Source organism: Pristiophorus japonicus, chromosome 12 (assembly GCF_044704955.1).
Source record: "Pristiophorus japonicus isolate sPriJap1 chromosome 12, sPriJap1.hap1, whole genome shotgun sequence".
Lineage (NCBI taxonomy): Eukaryota > Metazoa > Chordata > Chondrichthyes > Pristiophoridae > Pristiophorus > Pristiophorus japonicus.
The window spans coordinates 33,347,448-33,366,233 of NC_091988.1; the positions used below are offsets into that span (position 1 = coordinate 33,347,448).

Sequence of the window (18,786 nt, forward strand, 5' to 3'; positions counted from 1 at the left end):
TAATGCTTGATGACGGACTCTGAGTTATCTGAGGTTGTGCAGCTGCAGGCGTGTACGTTCTACCATATGCATTCCTGCCTGAAAACAACGTTACTTTGTGTACAGTACTTGCTGATGCATCTTTGTGCTGCGAAATATGTTTGGTGTTATCGCTGGTGGACATAAATGCCTGGGCTATTGTTATGGCTTTGTTCAGTTTTGGTGTTTCAATAGTCAATAGTTTGCGAAGGATAACCTAAGCACAAAAAAGTCTCTTAGCATTTGCTCCAGGAATCCATCAAATTCGCAATGTCCTGCAAAGGCGCCTTAGTTCGGCGACGTAGCTCGCCACTTCCTGGCCTTCAGACTGTTGGCATGTATAAAATCGATACCTTGCCATCAGAACGCCCTCCTTCGGATTTAGGTGCTCCCAGACCAGCGTACACAGTTCTTCATACAATTTGGTTGTTGGTTTCACCGGAGCAAGAAGATTCTTCATGAGGCCATAGGCTGTTGCTCCGCAGACGTTGAGGAGGATCGCCCTTCGTTTGGCAGCATTCTCTTTCCCATCCAGCTTGTTGGCCACGAAGTATTGTTTGAGGCCAACGAGCTCCACGAAGGCTTCCCAATCATCACCACCTGAGAATTTCTCCAGGATACCAACAGTTCTCTGCATTTTCGCGTGATGGTTCATTATCTGTTACTCATCGCCAGTTGTTATGTCTCAAATAAAGCAATGTGACTGAGTAGACTTGAGTAAGTGTGACCTTAGTCTCTTTATTTTGACTCCAAAGTGCTGAAACAGCATGGGAGGCCTGCTTATATGCAGTGCTCCCAAGGGATGCTGGGATCCCTTGGGACTCCAACAGATGCGCCCTCTGGTAGCGGTAGAATGCTGGTTACAAGGTGTTGCATACATAACACAGGCAACATGCTCATAAATCTCCTCTGTACCCTCTCTAGTACAATCACATCTTTCCTGTAATGTGGTGACCAGAACTGCACACAATACTCTAGTTGTGGCTTAACTACTGTTTTATACAGTTCAAGCATAATCTCCCTGCTCTTGTATTCTATGCCTTGGTTAATAAAGGCAAGTATTCCATGTGCCTTCTTAACCACCTTATCTACCTGTCCTACCTTCAGTGATCTGTGGACATGCACTCCAAGGTCCCTTTGTTCCTCTACATTGCTCAGTGTCCTACCATTTAATGTGTATACCCTTGCATTGTTGGTCCTCCCCAAATGCATTTCCTTACACTTCTCCGGATTGAATTCCATTTGCCACTGTTCTGCTCACCTGACCAGTTCATTGCTATCTCCCTGCAGTCTACAGCTTTCTTCTTCATTATTAACCACACAGCCGATTTTAGTATCATCTGCAAACTTCTTAATCATACCCCCTACTTTCAAGTTTAAATCATTGACATATACCACAAAAAGCAAGGGACCTAGTACTGAGCCCTGCGGAACTACACTGGAAACAGCCTTCCTGTTACAAAAACACCCATCAACCTTTGCTTCCTGCCTCTGAGCCAATTCTGGATCCAACTTGCCACTGTGCCCTGGATTCCATGGGTTTTTACTTTTGTGACTAGTCTGCCATGTGGAACCTTATCAAAAGCCTTTCTAAAATCCATATACACTACATCAAACGCACTACCCTCATCGACCCTCCTTGTCACCTCCTCAAAAAATTCAATCAAGTAAGTCAGGCACGACCTTCCCTTAACAAATCCATACTGACTGTCCTTGATTAATCCATGTCTTTCTAAATGAAGATTTATCCTGTCCCTCAGAATTTTCTCCAATAATTTTCCCACCACCGAGGTTAGGCTGACTGATTGCAATTACTTGGTCTATCCCTTTTTCTCTTTTTAAACAAAGGTACCATGTTAGTAGTCCTCTAGCACCACACCTGTAGCTAGAGCGGATTGGAAAATGATGGTCAGAGCCTGTGTTAGTTCCTCTCTCGCTTCTCTTAACAGCCTGGGATACATTTCATCCGGGCCTGGGAATTTATCCACTTTCAAAGCTGCTAAACTCCTTAATACTTCCCCTCTCACTATGTTTATTTCATCTAATATTTCACACTCCTCCGCCCTGATTATAATGTCTGCATCACCCTTCTCTTGTGTGAAAACAGACGCAAAGTATTCATTAAGAACCATACCGACGTCTTCCGCCTCCATTCACAGATCACCTTTATGGTCTCTAATAGGCCCTATTCTTTCTTTAGTTATCCTGTTGCTCAATATATTTATAAAACATCTTTGAGTTTTCCTTGATTTTAGTTGCCAATATTTTTTCATGCTTTCCTCATTTTCTTTTTAATTTCACCCCTGCACTTTCTATACTCCTCTCGAGTTTCTTCAGTATTGACCCCTTGGTATCTGTCATAAGCCTCCCTTTTTTTTTTAATCCTTCCCTGTATGTCCCTTGACATCCAGGTGGCTCTAGATTTTTTAGTCTCACCCTTTTTCTTTAAATGAACATACTTACTCTGAACCCTCAGAATCTCCTCCTTGAATGCCTCCCACTGCTCTGACACTGATTTGCCTTCAAGTAGCTGTTTCCAGTTATACATGTTGCTTAATTCAAATGAATGATTGGATTTTTTTTAGTGCAAATGGCTTTAGCAGGAGACTCCTCACGTCTCTGAGAAATATGTCAAAGAAATTACTTTTGAAGTGTAGCCACTGTTATGTAGGTAATTGTAACACAGCAAGGTCTCCCAAACTGCAGTGAGATAATGGTCAGTTAGTCTGTGTTTATTTTGGTGGTGTTGGTTGAGGGATGATTTGTTGGCCAGAGAACTCCCTGCTATTTTTTAAATAATGCCCACAGGATCTTTAATATCAGGCAGACAGCCGCGGTTTAACATCTCATTTTACAGCGCAGCACTCCTTTAGTACTCCAATTGAAGGTCAGTTTAGATTGTGTTGAAATCCTCGAATGGGAATTGAACCCACAACCTCCTGAATCAGGCAAGAGTGGTACCAACTGAACCAAGCTGACACTGTAGTTCAGCTAGTGTCATTCAATCACAAGAGCCTGTTTTCTGTGACATCTAATGCAGCTTAAAATAAAAATCTCAATGGAGATTAAATAAAACCACCCCACAAATGACGATATATTCTAAGAAAAAAAACAATTATAGCATTCCCAGGGCCTGTTGTGTTGATCATCTGGTAAAGCATCACTTTCATGGTTTTATGATACCTAAATTTGTTGCTAGTTTGTAATACACTTAGCTATATATGTTACCTATTGCATCATTGCAGTTATGATATTCTTATATATTTTGTTGTGTACACTGAACAAATATTGTACATTGTATCTTACATATGTACCATTATTTTGCAGAATGTTACTATCCAGCAAACATTTATAAGAAGTTTACTAATTGTATGTTTAACAGTTGTTTTAAGGACAGTTCCTGGGGAGCTATTAAAGTAGAGTTTTGAATTGGTTACACCTGATTAACGGATGTAAATTGGGTGTAATTGATCGAAAAATTGGCGGCGATCCATTATGCCAAATTTCCATCCATTTAGCACCCAATTAGTTTTCTGGTTGAGTTTTGTACTAGCAGCAGAAACATGGCCCACTTTGCAGTTCATTAGATTAAAATTGGGCTCTGATGCTATCATTTAGATGTCCACACAATTTCCCAACATTTACACCAATATAGCGCTTGATTGTCTACCAGCCCATAAAAATAAGCTCCCTGGCTACTAAAGTGTGCTCTATAAAAGTGAATTTAATGAGCCCTACAATAAGAATTGCAGCACTATTTTGAGTCTCTTTCTGACAACTTGCCTTTTTTCTGTTTCTTTCCACTTAATTGGTCAGGAGCTTTTGTGCCAAGTATTCTGATGCTACCTTTATTCTAATGTCCACGTACTGGGAAAATGGGTTTCCCCAGTGGGAAACCCCCTTATTCATTTCCATTACACGGCCTGCTTTTATTCGCTTCTGCAGGCTCAGTTTCTGCTCCACTGCTGAAACTTTCCACTCACTGCTGGATCAAGGGATATAGACGAAAGTAGAATTGATGTACACATCAGCTGTTAATTTATTTAATGACAGAACAGGCTCAAAGAGCTGAATGGCCTACTCTTGTTCCTATGGTTGAATCCTGCTAGCACCCATCCTGCTCCAAATGCTAGTCCCCTCTTATTAAATGATTTCTGATCTGTCACTATCTACTCAGATCCCTTGGCCACTGAGTCTGCTCTGCTCCATCCTGCCTTCAGAACCCCTGCGCCAATCTGATTTGCATGTTCATTCTGCTGCTTCTGATTTTGTATGCTTCTCGCCATTATAACTGCTATTTGGGCCTGATCCCTTGGATTTAAGTTTTACCCTTGGGTTTTCATTTTACCCTCCGCTGGCTGCATGATCTTCACTGGTCCTGGTCTCTAAATTTTACCCCTACTGCTTCACACTCTACTGAATCAGCTGATGTGCACCTTTAGCAACAGAGGCCTGTACAGCTCTCCACTGTATCCCAGGAGCAACTTCTACCGACTCTCCTCCCCCTTAACACTCTCAATCTGCTGGACAACCTTCCACCAATGCCTCAGTTATTACTCTTCTCCCAACTGTTCTGGATCCTGCCCCTGTCCACTATTGATTCTGATCATTAGTTGGTGGCTACTCCAAGTTGACTTTGTGCTGTCTGTACATGTCTTGTCTAATCTTTGCCATGCCTGTGCAAGCCAAATTTCCTTTATATTCATTTGTCTGCACATTTTGGCTGCCATTCGAACAAAGGAAGCACACGTTATTATGCTTCCTACAAACTCATTGCAGGTTATTGTACTAAACAGTTACTTGGTTATTTTGGTTCTTCATCTTAATGAGAAAAGTTCAGTTTCATCAGTAAATAAAGTTTGAAGACAAAGTGCTACATTTTTTAAAAATTGTAAAACATTCCAGTAAAGTGCTAATCGCCAATGTATACTGTACCTATAAATGAACAGTTTCTATCTATCAGAGTGTACATTATTGTAGTATCTTGGTTATTGGACTATTATTCAAATGGAGTACTCATTTAAACCAGGCAGTTTAAACATTTTCATTCCACTCTGCAGTCAGGCCCTTTGTGTAAAAATGCAAATGGCGGATGGAAAGGGTAATGTTGTTTTATCTTTTCCTCCCACTCTTTACGTCACAATTTACAGTTGCTCAGGTAGGCTGGTGACCTGGACTAGCTCCTTTGCTGTTGAGACAGCCACTTGAGAAGGTGGCTAAGCTGCCTAAAGTAACTTGCTTTGTTTTTCTATTTCTTGTTCCTTTGCTCATTGCCTTTCCTAATGAAATGGTCAAGATTAGGAATCTCTTGTAATTCATGTTGCAGTTTATTGGTATATCCTTGCGCTGCATCATTGTACCTGCTCTCCAGGATTATGTCGATAAGACTATAATTACACAGTGTTATTGTCCATGACACTGCAGAGAATTAAGAATATTTACTTTTCTCCAAGCTTTATGTTACAATCATTGTGCAACACTCTGACTCAGTCTGCATTCTGGTTAATGTTTAAAGTTCATTCTGTAGACAGCTTTTTTGATAAATAACGTTATCCAGAACTCATGCACTACAAGAAAAGACAAGCCATGCTGAAATAAATAGGAAGAGATACACCATGTTGCAGTTGCATTTTTGTTTCCTTGCCATTATAAGCAATGCACACATCACTTGAATATTCAACATGATCTGGTTAATGTTGAGATTTTTTTGGGAACAATCTTTCTTTGATAACTGCAAACAGTATGTGATGATGAAAGATCATGCTGAATTTTATATTCAAGGTGGAGCTTTATTTTTCAGCTGTTGATCTAAAGAGTAAAACATGATCCAGTGGACCGTAGCCACGTTTGCTGATGATACAAAGATGGGAGGAAAAGCAATGTGTGAGGAAGACACAAAAATCCTGCAAAAGGACATAGACAGGCTAAGTGAGTGGGCAAAAATTTGGCAGATGGAATATAATGTTGCAAAGTGTGAGGTTATCCACTTTGGCAGAAAAAAATCAAAGCAAGTTATCATTTAAATGGAGAAAAATTGCAAAATGCTGCAGTACAGTGTTATCTGGGGGTCCTGGTGCATGAAACATAAAAGAATAGTATTGTGTTCCTAACACAGATGTGACTGCACACAGGAGGTTAAAGTAACAGTGACCTCTCTGGTCGCGTTGCTCAACTGAGCATACACGCTGCATTGCCGTACACCGGACTCTAAGTTCAGAGTCGATACTGGGCCACCACACGTGGAATCTGGCTATCGCTTTCATCATTACTATACCCGGGTGTGTGCTGTGGAGATCGAGATGAACGGCTCCCTGCTCTTTTTGGGTAGCACTACGCGGTTACCCCACAACAGGCAGTCTGCCTGAATGGACAGCTCGTCCTTTCGCCGCTGGAACAGCTTGATTAGCTCTTGCATTTCAACGGGGATGCTGGCCCAGCTCTCATGCAGTACACAGTTTTTTACTAGGGACAGCAGAGGATCTTGGCTGGTCCAAGTCCTAATCTGGCGGGCCGTGACAGGTGATTTATCATTTTCAAACGTTTCCATGACCATCAACAAGTCTGCAGGCTGCGCCATTTCCACCCCCGTGGTGGCCAATGGTAGCCGACTGAGAGCATCCGCACAGTTCTCGGTGTCTGGTCTTTGGCGGATGGTATAGTTATACGCTGATAGCGCGATTGCCCACCTTTGTATGTGGGCTGAGGCATTAGTATTTATCCCCTTGTTTTCAGCGAACAGGGATATGAGGGGCTTGTGATCGGTTTCCAGCTCAAATTTGAGCTGGAAGCATAGGCGACTGGTTGCAACTTCCCCGCAACGTTGGCTTGTTGTAATACACACCCGACTCCGTACGACGACGCATCACATGCTAGCACAAGTCTTTTACACGGGTTATACAATACAAGCAGCTTGTTGGAGCATAAAATGTTTCTGGCTTTCTCAAAAGCAGTTACTTGGTTTTTTCCCCATACCCAGTTCTCACCTTTACGCAATAACACATGTAGGGGCTCTAAGAGGGTGCTTAACCTCAGTAGGAAGTTACCAAAATAGTTGAGAAGTCCCAGGAACGACCGCAGCTCCGTGACGTTCTGTGGCCTGGGCGCATTCCTGATAGCCTCTGTTCTTGGCGTCTGTGGGCCGAATGCCGTCCGCCGCGATCTTTCTCCCCAAAAACTCCACTTCTGTTGCCATGAAGACGCATTTCGACCTCTTCAGCTGCAGCCCTACGCGATCCAGTCGCTGGAGGACCTCCTCCAGGTTTTGTAGGTGCTCGACGGTGTCCCGACCCGTGACCAATATGTCGTCCTGAAAAACCACCGTGCATGGTACCGACTTGAGTAGGCTCTTCATATTTCTCTGGAAGATCGCTGCAGCCGACCGAATTCCAAACGGGCATCTGTTGTAGATGAACAGTCCCTTGTGCGTGTTGATGCAGGTGAGGCCCTTTTGAAGACTCTTCCAGCTCCTGCTGGAGGCCGAAGTCAGGTCGAGCTTGGTGAACATCTTGCCTCCTGCCAGCGTCGCAAATAGGTCGTCTGCCTTAGGTAGCAGGTATTGGTCCTGTAGCGCGAAACGATTAATAGTTACTTTATAATCGCCGCAAATCCTGACCGTGCCATCACTTTTGAGTACTGGAACAATCGGACTGGCCTACTTGCTGAATTCCACTGGGGAGATGATGCCCTCGCGTTGCAGCCTGTCCAGCTCTATTTCCACTCTCTCCCTCATTATGTGAGGTAGTGCTCGCGCCTTGTGGTGACTGGATCGTGCCTCTGGGATCAAGTGGATCCGCACCTTCGCCCTGGAAAAGTTTCCAATGCCTGGCTCAAAAAGGGAAGGAAATTTGTTCAGAACCTGGGTACATGAGGCCTCATCTACATGTGATAGCGCTCGGATGTCATCCCAGTTCCAGCGGATTTTGCCCAGCCAGCTCCTTCCAAGCAGTGTGGGGCCATCACCTGGGACAATCCAGAGTGGCAGTTCGTGCACCATGCCCTCGTAGGTGACCTTGACCATGGTGTTGCCCAGCTCTTTGGTGTACGTCCTCAGTTTCATGTGGATGGGGCTCAGGGCTGGTCTGAGTGCCTTGTTGCACCACAGTCTCTCAAACATCTTTTTACTCATGATGGATTGGCTAACGCCAGTGTCCAGTTCCATGGCTACGGGTAAGCCATTCAATTTTACATTTAGCATTATAGGTGGACATTTTGTCTCAAATGTGTGCACCCCATGTGCATCTGCCTCCTCTCTCTCAGGCTCGAAATTGCTTTGATCCACCCTGGACCGATCTTCCTCTGCCACGCATTGGTTAGCAGGTTTTGCAGAGCTTTCAGTCCGTCTGCAAGCTCGTTGGAAGTGCCCACTGTTCCATAGCTCTTGCAAACATACCCTTTGAAGCGGCATGAATAGGCTGAATGGAAGCCTCCACAATGCCAACAAGGTCTGAATTGCCTTGCATTTATCCTTTGTTGCGGAATCTGAGTCATCTGGGTTACCTGAGGCCTGCTGGCAGTTGCAGACTCGTGGTTTCTGCCCTGTACATTTCTGCTCGCACACACAGTTCCAGTTAATTTATGAACATTGCTAGCACTTGTGTGCTGAGAGATTTGTTTGGTGTTATCACTGGTGGACATAAATGTCTTTGCTATCGCAATGGCCTTACTGAGGGTCGGTGTCTCTACAGTCAAAAGTTTTCGTAGGATGGTCTCGTGGCCAATGCTCAGTACAAAAAAGTCTCTGAGCATTTGCTCCAGGTAGTCATCAAACTCACATTGTCCTGCAAATCGCCTTAGCTCGGCGATGTAGCTCGCCACTTCCTGACCTTCAGATCGCTGGCACGTGTAGAACCGATACCTCGCCATCAGCACGCTCTCCCTCGGGTTAAGATGCTCCTGAACCAGTGTACACAGCTCCTCATACATCATATCTGTGGGTTTCACCTGAGCCAGAAGATTCTTCATGAGGCTGTAGGTCGGTGCCCTGCAGACCGAGAGGAGGACTGCTCTCCTTTTTGCAGCGCTTCCTTCCCCGTCCAGCTCGTTAGCTACAAAGTACTGGTCTAGCCGTTCGCCATAGGCTTCCCAGTCCTCACCCTCCGAGAACTTCTCCAGGATGCCCACAGTTTGCTGCATCTTTGCGTTGGATTCCTATACTCGTCCACCAGTTATTGTGTTCCTAACACAGATGAAGCTGCACACAGTGAGGTTAAAGTAACAGTGACTCAGTCTTTATTAAGACACTCCAGAGTGGCCGGCTTATATACAGTGCTCCCAAGGGATGCTGGGATCCCTTGGGACTTCAGAGGATGCACTCTCTGGTGGCGGAACATGGGAGTGCATGCTTTACAGATACACGACAAATAGTATGCAGGTACAGCAAGTGATCAGGAAGGCCAATGGAATCTTACATAGAAACATAGAAAATAGTTGCAGAAGTAAGCCATTCGGCCCTTCGAGCCTGCATCACCATTCAATAAGATCATGACTGATCAGTCACCTCAGTACCCCTTTCCTGTTTTCTCTCCATACCCCTTGATCCTTTTAGCCGTAAGGGCCATATCGAGCTCCCTCTTGAATATATCCAACGAACTGGCATCAACAACTCTCTGCGGTAGGGAATTCCACAGGTTAACTTTGAGTGAAGAAGTTTCTCCTCATCTCAGTCCTAAATGGCTTACCCCTTATCCTTAGACTGTGTCCCCCGGTTCTGGATTTCCCCAACATTGGGAACATTCTTCCTGCATCTAACTTGTCCAGTCCCGTCAGAATTTTATATGTTTCTATGAGATCCCCTCTCATCCTTCTAAATTCCAGTGAATACAGGCCCACTCGATCCAGTCTCTTCTCATATGTCAGTCCTGCCATCCCGGGAATCAGTCTGGTGAACCTTCGCTGCACTCACTCAATAGCAAGAACGTCCTTCCTCAGATTAGGAGACCAAACTGAACACAATATTCCAGGTGAGGCCTTACCAATGCCCTGTACAACTGCAGTAAGACCTCCCTGCTCCTATACTCAAATCCCCTAGCTATGAAGGCCAACATACCATTTGCCGCCTTCACCGCCTGCTGTACCTGTATGCCAACTTTCAATGACTGATGTCCCATGACATCCAGGTCTTGTTGCACCTCCCGCTTTCCTAATCTGCCGCCATTCAGATAATATTCTGTCGTCTTGGCCTTTATTGCAAAGGGGATGGAGTATAAAAACAAGGAAGTCTTGCTACAGTTATACAGGGTATTGGTGAGGCCACACCTGGAATACTGCGTACAGTTTTGGTTTCCATATTTAAGAAAGGATATACTTGCTTTCGAGGCAGCTCAGAGAAGGTTCTCTAGGTTGATTCCAGAGATGAGGGGGTTGACTAATGAGGAAACGTTGAGTAGCTTGGGCTACTCATTGGAATTCAGAAAAATGAGAGGTGATCTTATCGAAACGTATAAGATTATGAGGTGGGTTGACAAGGTTGATGCAGAGAGGATGTTTCCACTAATAGGGGAGACTAGAACTAAGGGGCATAATCTTAGAATAAGAGGCCGCCCATTTAAAAATGAGATGAGGAGGAATTTCTTCTCTGAGGGTTGTAAATCTGTGGAATTCGCTGCGTCAGAGAGCTGTGTAGGCTGGGTCATTAAATAAATTTAAGACAGAGATAGACAGTTTCTTAACCGATAAGGGAATAATGGGTTACGGGGAGCAGGCAGGGAAGTGGAGCTGAGTCCATGATCAGATCAGCCATGATTGTATTAAATGGCGGAGCAGGCTCGATGGGCCCTCTGGCCTACTCCTGCTCCTGCTCCTATTTCTTATGTTCTTTAAGGCCATATGGAACCTAGTGGGGAAAGTGAGATCTGGGTCCTGGCCTAATTTACACTCTCACGAGTCTCATAGCAGAGGTGCATTGGAAGGGATGTGGGTTTTCAAACCCCAGCTTTACATGAAATCTTAGTTTTTGCCACTCTAATAATATGTTCTGGCACAGAACAGTATGAGAGAAACTTGCGTCCATATCTGTGTACAAAAATTACTTTTTACTTTTCCCATTTATGCTGCCTAAAAGTTTGCAGGGGCAGCATCACAGTTGAGCTGATGCACATTCAGAATAGCTCCACTGCGATCCCAGCTAATTCAGGCTAGATTGAAGTTCGAAAGTGGAACTTTTGTGGTCTGTATAGATCATCAAAATGGAATAAATTGTGTTTTTAAATTTGTCTTTATCTTCCAAGAATATTTACAGCAATCATGAGAGCCAAGCATTTTGTGAGTATGCAGACAGATTCTGTATGGCAGATTAGCCAGGATGCTGTTTCCTCCTTCTTGATGTAAATGTAATTATATGAGGTCTACATATTAACAGATATGTGAGGTTTCGACAAGATGAGAACCATTACTGTAGTTAAGTGATTCTATGCACAAAATGACCTTTTGTATCTTTGAATGTGATTGAGAGAACCTTTTGTTTAGTAGGCTTTCGGGCTGACGCATATGCTGACTTTCTGCAATAATTTGGTTCTGTTTTAGCTGTCAACTCTGTCAATTACTGTAATTGACACTTGGACTCTGTGGTGGACTGGAACATCACCTCACCAACGTGCAAACATTGTATCAGGAAGTCTATGAAGGATTGTGACCTCGACAAAGCCTTGCAAATTATTGGATTGTGTAATAAGTTCTGAAGAAGATATTTAACCTCTGGTAGACAGCTTTCAATTTTTATTTTCAAAGTACTTGTACAATTAATAAATTGTCATGTATTTTCTACTTTTCTATAATTATCGAACTTGAAAATAAATTTGATTCTTCATTTTAGCCTGAGTATAATAATCTGACAGTGTAATCTTTGTTGCCTCTTGGAATGGACAGGAAAGTGTGCTGGCATATAATCCCAAGGTAAATGTGTAATTGTTGGTCCTGTGGCATTCTATCCCAGTTACGAGATGCACAAGAGTAAGTTTCAGGTGATGGGCGACATGGGTCCATCTATGGAAACAGCCTTTTTGCTATAAATAAGGTCGCGATATTGTGGGGAGATAGAAGGGTGCATGGTAGCGTGGAGGAAACCCAGAAAGGCCGAGGATGCGGACAGCCTGATGATTTTAATGGCAGGACCCCGCTTTAAATTATTTTCTTCCTGTTTCCCACCAGGTACTGGGCAGGAAAACCAGTGGCCAGAGGCCGCAGCCAGGGGGCCTTGGAGATGATCCCATCAATCGGGAGGGGAGCAGTTTGCGGGGGTTGGGGGGTGGGGGCAGCAGCCGTGATCGCAGGCTGCAGATTGGAGCTTGTGTATGGCGAGGGGTCGACTGCAATCACAGGGTGTAGATCGGGGCTTGTTTGCGGATGGCAGGATGGTCAGCTGTGATCGCAGGCTGCAGATCGGGGCTTGAGGAGGGTGGAAGGGGGTACATGGTCGGCAATCGTGGCGGGGCTAGAGAGAGGCTGTGATCGGCAGGGAGTCATAGGCTTCCTTGAGGGGCTAGAGGGGAGCACTCCTGGCCCACAAGGAGTGTTATAAAAAGTTGCCTTCTGAAGCCGGAAGCTCGCTGCCAGGTTTCTCGAGCCTTGGGAAGCCCACATGGCAGGAGTTACAGTTAAATTAAGCCACAATTGCACTGTGGGTGTCTGATTTGAATATATTATTGAAGTGTCCTGCCTCCACGGCTGGGCACTTGCACGCCTCACTACCTGCCGCCGTAAAAATGTCGGCAGATACATCGGGTTGGAGTCACGTATAGCATTTTTTAAATGTTTAAATACGGCCCCCTCCACCCCACCCAGCCGCTCCTCCTGCCCGTCATTTGCGGGGTGGGGGCATATTAATTTTGAAGCCCAAGAGTTTTTGTTGGGAGAGAGCTTTAATTGTAACCACATACAATGTGAAGAAACATGAAAAGGGAAAAAAATGCTAACTTGCATGGCAGTAATTTTCTTCAAGAAATTCATACGCTGTGCTATATATGATATTGGACGCATTTATTTATATTTTCAAGACATTTCTCAAGAATATGAATTGCGCCATGTGTTTTAACATAGCAGTTACCTGAATAGTGGATATTTTGCATTCCTATTTTTTCATTAATATAAGTGCTACTCAGACAATTTGAATCCAGCATTCTGGAATCCAGGCTTAAGATACATACTTGGTAAGTTCCGATATAATGCAGACTTTAGAACAGAGGAATCCTGACCAATTGATTATTCAGATGGCTGAATTCCCACTTACCATGCACTGTTCACTGCAGCAAATCAAAGCTAGCTCTGTGATGTGGGTGGCAGCGAGTTCTGATATGGAAATGATGAATGAACACTTGAAAATGCTTCTTGAGAGGTACCAATTTGTAGAAAGTAAGGCCCCAAGTTCCACACGCGGCAAAACAGGCGCTCCTCCGAGCTGGGTGCCTGTTTTTCGCGCCGAAAACGGCGCCTGAAAAAAAACGCGCTATTCTCGCGCGCTTTGCAGCTCGATGTCAGCTTGGCGCGGCGCACAGGGGGCGGAGCCTACCACTCGCGCCGATTTTGTAAGTAGGAGGGGGCGGGTACCTTTTAAATGAGTATTTTTCGTGCCGGCAACCCTGCGCGTGCGCGTTGGAGCGTTCGCGCACGCGCAGTGTGAAGGAAACATTGGCACTCGGCCATTTTTGTAGTTCTTTGTAGCTGTTCAATTTTTAACATTTTTTAATAAAACCACATTGCCCTTCCATGATCAGCACTGAGGCTTCTTGCAGCAGTGAGAAGGCTGCAGGAAGCCTCAGAAGTTGAGGCAGCTGTTTCCCGACGGGCCTGACCGACGGCATGGGGGGCCTTCCCCCCGCCCCCCCGCCGACGGGAATGGCTGCCTCAACTTCTGAGGCTTCCTGCAGCCTTCTCCCTGCCTCCCCCCCGCTGCCGTCGGTCGGGCCCTCACTGCCTTCCCCCCCCCCCACTGCCGTCAGGAACGGCTGCTGCCGTCGGTCGGGCCCTCACTTACTCCCCTCCCCTGCCGTCGGGAACGGCTGCCTCAACTTGAGGCTTCCTGCAGCCTTCTCCCTGCCTGAAGCACTTTCACACAGGTAGGAACATGGTTTATTTAATCTTTCCTTTGCTTATAAATTTTTATTCAGGTTGGAATTATTTGTATAATATTTGTATAAGTATAACTACGGATTTATTGTAGAATGTAATGACTTCCCTTCACCCCCCCCCCCCCCCCCACCCCCACCTCATTCCGGACGCCTAATTTGTAACCTCCGCCTGATTTTTTAATGTGTAGACAAGGTTTTTTCAGGCCTACAAAAATCTTCACTTGCTCCATTCTAAGTTAGTTTGGAGTATGTTTTCACTGGAAACTTTCAAATCAGGCGTCAGTGGCCAGACACGCTCCCTTTTGAAAAAAAAATCCTGTTCAAAAGTGAAACTGTTTTAAATGACTAGAACTGCAGAAAACTTAAATGTGGAGAATTGCGATTTCTAAGATATTCCGTTCTCCACCAGTTGCTCCTAAAAATCAGGAGCAAATCATGTGGAAACTTGGGGCCATTATATGTTGAATTGTCAGTTGGGTTCCTAAAGTAAGTATCCAAATGTTTTAGCAAGCATTGGAGTAAAGAATACTTATGGTATCTTGTACCGAAAAATTATGCAGTTTGTTTTGGTGGTCCACTTCTAAGCTCGACAGATTTCTCTTGTGTCATGCTGTCCCTTTAATCAATGGGTGAGCAGAACTGCACCTGTTCAGAGGCATGATTAGCTTTGCTCCTTGATCACCTCCCAGTGCCCCCTTCAGTCTCTGAGATCAAGCGCAACAGGCAGTGTTGGAGTGCTCAGTCCAGTAAAGAAGTGTTGATTCTCAATTAGTGATGGTGGGGACTGTAAACTATTTCTAGGATTACCAGCCAATTTTCTAGCAGATTATTTTAGCAAATGAAGAAGGAGGGAAGACTAAAAATGCTTTAGGTACAAAATGCTCCATTATCTGTGGTGGTAGATAATTCCAATTTGGTCAGTCACTTGAGCCATTCCAATGGATCTTCTGACCTACATTCTAAGAGAGATTCACAAAAGTGATGGAACAGGTTTATTCCTGTAAATATCCACTTCTGATAGATCTTCACGTTGGCCTGAATACAGTCCAGAGGTTCTTAGATTGGGCAGGTTAGTACCAGCTAGATGGAGCATCAGAGAGTAAACCTACTTTCATTGCAGTTAAATTGGTGCCTCACTTAATATCAAAACAGAACAATTATTTACCAGCCTTGCTAATAGCTACAGTTACCAACACAAGCTATTCTGTGATTAAGGAAAGGCCTTTATTTTACAAGTTGCTTGAGTTGTAAGTTGAAATAAAACTGCAAATTGTTGGACTCCATCAGCTGTCCATGGAGAATTCTAGTTTCATGTTTCTTTCAAGTTTATTCTTGGCTGCATTCCCCATATTTCTGTCATTTAGTTTTGACTTCCCAGGAGGATTTACTGCTAAAGGTCAGGAACCTTGACTTCTGTGACTTCACATACTATTGTGGTGGACAGGGAATATTTTTTTCCCGAGAGCATAATTTTGATACGTTTTCATTCAGAAGTTCAAGAAAATATTAAACTGTTTATGAATAGAGTTCTGATATTACATAGTGTACTTTGTTCAGGAAAGAAGTGGTGAAAAACCAGTAGTTGTTTTGGGCTATGTAAGTTGCAATATCCCTCATGGTTGACAATAAGCAAGGATTTTTAAACAGTTTACTTAAATTCTAGAGAACTGCACTCTGAAATATCTTTGCATTCATTTAAAATGTATAGGCCTGGAATTTGCCGTTGGAATGATGGCAAATCGACAGCGTTCACTGTCGATTCCGACTTTGAAAATGAACATAACTTCAGGATGTATAAATCCCAAAGTTGCCGTATGTCAATGACAGCTCCAAAACTAGCTGTGCTGTGTACCCCCCCAGAACCGGCAAACGGTGAAATCTCGTAAATCATTGAAACCGACGAAAACCTCGACTCTTCCGCAGTAATTACACTTTTAAATTCCCCATTAAAGTTAAACCCAAAGGGATCAGGTGTAACTGGGCTTTTAACAGTGTACTGATTGCTAAACAAATGTTAAGGGCCTGGAAAACTAATTTTAATTTTGTGCAGTGTGAAATTTGTCAATTTTAATAAAAAATACATTTTTTAATTAACTTTAAAAAAAAATGTTTTAAGTTTGTTCATCATTATTTCAGGTTTATCTTTCCCCCTTGTGATAGCCACAATCTTTATTTTGCTCTCTTTAACTATTAAGAAGTTAGAATTTTAAGAGCTTACTCCCTTCCTTATTTGCTGTATGAAAATTCTGTCTTTTGATTGGCTGTTCAGACAGCCGATTGACATCACAGCAATTCGATCAAGGGACTCCCCACTAAACTCCATAGAATTGAATTGAAGGTTGGAAAACCTGAACATCTCGACACAGGGATTGCGATATCCTTGTGTGGAACATACTTCGGGGCCAACAGCGAATGCCTTCATTTTGCTGCTGACCCCAAATTTCGGGCCATTGTGATTAAAATTTTATTGCACTACCATAATAGAGCACACCCTAAATTCTACCAAAATCACTGCATTTGTAATAGCATTACCGTAGAAATTATTGAGTGGAATTAGGGGAAGGTTATTATCAGACCAATTGACACATTAAGCATGTACATGTCCTTAACTTTTTGTGCCCTTATTTGTATGTAATAGTTATAATATTAGCAGGAATGGAACTTATCTTGTATCTTCATGAGGGTTTCTTGGGTAACTTATGTTATTCCAAATGTTAAAATTCCCAAATGCAAATAGAGCCCATATTAAAATGGTGCCCTGAGATTATCTCGTTCTTGCTGTTTGCTCTGCTCTTAGTGAAATTACACCCTGAAGATGTCATGTGTTGAATCTCGGTTACTTTCCATACAGTGTCTGTAACTCCAGTGATGCAATTCAGTGGAATTGCAATCCATGTTTTAATTTTTTAATTCAACGGTTTAACAGGAGACCTATTAATCATTACTATTTTTAAAAGTAAGCTTTAAGGTGGAATTTATTTTAATGTTTTGTTTAAAACCTTGCAATGTGTGGTGAAGGTACTCCCACAGTGCTGTCACGGAGGGAGTTCCAGGATTTTGAACCAGCGACAGTGAAGGAATGGCGATATACATCCAAGTCAGGATGGTGTGTGACTTGGAGGTTTATTGGCTAAGAAACTGAAACTGAACCTGTTTTCTAGTTACTGCTAACCCAATGCTGAAGCCAGCCACTAGACAGCATGCAAAAGCAGCCCTAGATATGTTTCCTTTTGCTCTTTCCCTTTCTATAGAGAAGAGTTATCTCCTCCTATGTGGCAACCAGACTGCAAAATGTGCGGGAGACACTGCATGGCACCCCCCGATGGTGCAGTGCATTAATACACAAATGCATTGTGTCAGCCAGACATCTAATTGTTCCAGTCTTTTTACTTGAGGCTAGTGCTGTGCGCTGCAAATAAATGGCCAAGAGTTTCTCGTGCATACCTATTAGTACTTAAATACTGTAATAAACTAATGTAGCAGTTTTTTTCAATGGCTGCATTTTCAAAGTTTTGATGCAAACATTATTCCTTTTGGAAGAAATAATTATACTTTTTACATTGATTAAAAACCCTGTTGACTATAGTTTCACATAATTTTGTCTAAGCAAACATTTGATCCAGTTCCGTTGGTACCATTTGGTTATCTTTCTCTAATGCACCCATAATATGTTCAATGTTTTCTTAGTTTTGAGAAAATTGGCCTCTTGATGTAAAAACAATATGTTCTAACTTGGCCATATCTAATAACAGATTGACCCACTCTTCAGTTTCCATTTGCAGTTTTACTTTTCCAATGCTGTAGGATTTAATTTCTTGCCAGTGTCAACATTAAGTATAGTACTCTGCCACATTTAAGCATTCTCCATTCCATGTCTCTGTCAATGATCCCTAGTTCCCTAGTCTGGGGAGCCTAAGAATTTTACAAGTCAAAAAGCACTGTCTGGAGCGATCTCTCTCTGAAATGAGTGATGACTGGGCACTTCAAGAACCTCGAATAACCCAGGGGTGGATCACCTACTTTTTTCTCATCACTCTTTTCTCCCGTTTCCCCCATTTAGAATTAACCATATCCTTTTTCACTTGGGCTTTGTTGAGTCGAATAAAACTATTTTTTGTATTAATTTAGCTTAAGCAGAATATACAGACCCGTCCTGTGAGCATTGAGCCAAGGCATGAATTTCACAATTGATCTTGCTTCAACTTCTTTTGTTTCACATTTGGATTACTACTCCGTGATATCAGAAATTTTTGGCCTGTTGAGACATATTTATCCCACTATAATTATATGGTTTCTTGGATTTTATACCCATCGATTGTTTAAAAGTTGACATTTATAGAAATGACGAAAACTGTTTTAATTAATATTTTCTATGTAGTTAGCTGCAGGACATCAATACCTCCATCAATCTCTTGCCACCTTTATCCCTAAAATGAGTTAGAAATTATTGTTCTGTTTATTGACTCTTAATAATATTTTAGAGTCATCATCATCATCGGCAGTCCCTCAAAGCGAGGATGACTTGCTTCCACGCCAAAAAGGAATGAGTTGACAGGTGTTTCAATGAAGGACCTAAATATTCTAGGTCCCGAACTACATCTTGGAGGGTGGAAGATGCCTGTGCATGGATTTTTTTAACATGTGGTGGCCGTTGCACATCATCCACCGCATGGGTTTGACAGAGCTAGGTCTTGGTCCAGTGGCAAGG

General features: G+C 43.2%; 1 protein-coding gene across 1 annotated transcript in view; it reads left to right on the forward strand.

Annotated features, from left to right (window-relative positions):
• The window catches only part of LOC139277180 (ERC protein 2), a 918,863-nt gene that overhangs the window by 505,145 nt on the left and 394,932 nt on the right, over positions 1 to 18,786 (forward strand). The gene's annotated exons all lie outside the window — the stretch shown is intronic.